This window comes from Colobus angolensis, unplaced genomic scaffold, assembly GCF_000951035.1.
Source record: "Colobus angolensis palliatus isolate OR3802 unplaced genomic scaffold, Cang.pa_1.0 Scaffold48, whole genome shotgun sequence".
Taxonomy (NCBI): domain Eukaryota; kingdom Metazoa; phylum Chordata; class Mammalia; order Primates; family Cercopithecidae; genus Colobus; species Colobus angolensis.
This window is the reverse complement of record NW_012118265.1, coordinates 11,697,607-11,700,595: the sequence shown is the minus strand read 5'-3', so window position 1 is coordinate 11,700,595 and position 2,989 is coordinate 11,697,607. Positions and strand designations below refer to the sequence as shown.

General features: G+C 42.1%; 1 pseudogene across 1 annotated transcript; it reads right to left on the bottom strand.

Annotated features, from left to right (window-relative positions):
• Positions 1 to 1,312: 1,312 nt before the first annotated feature.
• Positions 1,313 to 2,059, bottom strand: LOC105523962 (annotated as a pseudogene). The gene has a single exon (XR_001003679.1). The product of XR_001003679.1 is annotated as a glutathione S-transferase P pseudogene (transcript).
• Positions 2,060 to 2,989: the final 930 nt, after the last annotated feature.

Sequence of the window (2,989 nt, the reverse complement as noted above, 5' to 3'; positions counted from 1 at the left end):
TCCAGTACTATGTTGAAAATAAGTGGTGAAATTGGGCATCCTTGTATTATCTCTAATCTTAGAGAAAAAATATTCAGCTTTCCACTGTTGGGTATGATGTTAGCTGTGGGCTTGTTATATATGGCCTCTATTATACTGAGGCACATTCCTTCTATACCTGATATTTTGAGAGTTTTCTTTTTTCATGAAAGGAGGCTGAATGTTGTCAAATGCTTTTTCTGCATTTATTGAGAGGATCATATGATTTTTATTTTATATTCTGTTAACGTGGTGTATAACCTTTACTGATTTGCATATGTTGAACCATTCTTGCATCCCAGTAATAAATCTTACTTGATCATGGCATATGATCCTCTTACATCATTGTTCAATTTGGTTCACTAGTATTTTGTTGAGGTTTTTTCGCAACTGTGTTGATTGGGATATTTGGTCTGTACTATGGGTTAAATATGGTGTGTTTGGTCCCACCATGTCCCTTGCTGAAATTTGATCTCCAGTATTGGAGGTGGGAACTGGTGGGAAGTGTTTAGGTCATGAGGGGCAGATCCCTTGTTAGTGACTTGGCACCCTTCTTGTGGGAGTGAGTGAGTTCTCACTCTTAGTTCCTGTGAGAACTGGTTGTTGAAAAGAACATGGCACTTCCTCCACTCCCTCTGTCTTTCTTCCTCTTACCATGTGATTTGCACATGTGACTCTCCTTTACCTTCTGCCATGAGTGGAAGAAGCCTGAAGTTCTCAGCAGGAGCAGATGCTGCTGCAATGCTTCATGTACTGTCTGATGAACCATGAGCAAAATAAACCTCTTTTCTTTATAAATTATCCAGTCTCAGGTGTTCCTTTATAGCAGTTCAAAACAGACTAAGTCACCCACCTTTTCTATTTTCTAAAAGAATTTGAGAAAGATTGGTGTAAATTCCTCTTTAAATGTTTGGTAGAATTCACCAGTGAAGCCATTAGGTCTTAGGCTTTTCTTTGTTGGGAGGTTTTTTGATTAATTATTCAATCTTCTTTTGCATTATTGATCTCTTCAGATTTTCTGTTTCCTCATGATTCAACCTTGAAAGGTCGGATCAAATGGTAGTTCTAATTTTAGTTCTTTAAGGAATCTCCATACTGTTTTTCATAGTGGTTGTACTAATTTACATTCTCACCAGCAGTGTAAAAGTGTTCCCTTTTCACCCTGTCCACAGCAACATCTATTGTTTTTTGACTTTTTAATTATGGCTACTTTTGCAGGAGTAAGACAGCATCTTGCTTGTGGTTTAAATTTTTATTTCCCTGATGATTAGTGATGTTGAGCATTTTTTTTTTTTCTTAGAAATTGTATTGGTCCTGGAGAAAGGGAGGCAAGCAGCCCCTGCCTCCCGCTCAGAGTGCCCCCAGCCCTCACTGTTTCCCGTTGCCATTGATGGGGAGGTTCACGTGCTCAGGGGAGGCCAGGAAAGCCTTGAGCTTGGGACGGGCACTGAGGCGCGCCACATAGGCCGAGAGCAGGGGGAACGCATCCAGGCAGCCGGGGGCCAGGACCTCATGGATCAGCAGCAAGTCCAGCAGGTTGTAGTCAGCGAAGGAGATCTGGTCTCCCACAATGAAGGTCTTGCCTCCCTGGTTCTGGGACAGCAGGGTCTCAAAAGGCTTCAGTTGCCCGGGCAATGCCTTCACATAGCCATCCTTGCCCGCCTCGTAGTTGGTGTAGATGAGGGAGAGGTATTTGCAGCGGAGGTCCTCCACGCCATCATTCACCATGTCCACCAGGGCTGCCTCCCGCTGGTCCTTCCCATAGAGCCCAAGAGTGCGGCCCAGGTGACGCAGGAAGGTATTGGACTGGTACAGGGTGAGGTCTCCGTCCTGGAACTTGGGGAGCTGCCCATAAAGGCAGGAGGCTTTGAGAGAGCCCTCTTGCCAGGTCTCCATTGTTACCACCTCCTCCTTCCAGCTCTGGCCCTGGTCTGCCAGCAGCATGTGCAGGGCCGCGCAGCGGCCTCGAACTGGGAAGTAGACCACGGTGTAGGGCGGCATGGTGGCACACACGATGGCGGCTGTGGCGGCGACGACGAAACTCCAGCCTTGAGCATTTTTTCATATGTTTACCGGCCATTTGTATATTTTCTTTTGAGAAATGTCTATTTATGTCATGCGTCCACATGTTTTGATGAGATCATTTGTTTTTTTCTAGATGATTTGTTTGAATTCATTGTAGATTCTGGATATTAGTCCACTGTTAGATGCATAGTTTGCAAATATTTGCCCCCATTATATGGATTGTCTGTTTATGCTGACAATTATTTCTTTTGCTGTACAAAAGGTTTTTAGTTTGATTAGGTTCCATTTCTATATTTTTGTTTTGTTGCACTTGCTTTGGGGGTCTTACTCATGAATCCTTTGCCTAGGCAAATGTCCAGAAGAGTTTTTCTGATGTTATCTTCTAGATGTTTTATGGTTTCAGGTCTTAGATTTAAGTCTTTGACTAATCTTGAGTTGATTTTTGAATAAGGTGAAAGATATGGATCCAGTTTTACTCTTCTATCTGTGGCTAGCCAGTTTTCTCATCATCATTTGTTAAACAGAGTGTCCTTTCCCCCAGTTGAGGTTTTTGTATGCTTTGTCAAAGATCAGTTGGTTGTAAGTATTTGGCTTTATTACTGGGTTCTCTATTCTGTTCCATTAGTCTATGTGCCTACTTTTATACCAGTACCATACTGTTTTGGTAACTATAGCTTTGTAGTATAATTTGAAGGCTGGTTAATGTGATGCCTCCAGATTTGTTTTTTCCCTTAGGATTGCTTTGGCTATTTGGGGTCCTTTCTGGTTCCACATTAATTTTAGGATTTTTTTTTCTAATTTTGTGAAAAATGATATTGGTACTTTGAATAGGAATTACATTGGACCTGTAGATTGCTTTGGGCAGTAAGGTCATTTTAAAGATATTGTTTCTTCCAATTTATGAGCATTGGATGTGCTTCCATTTGTTTGTGTCATCTATGATTTC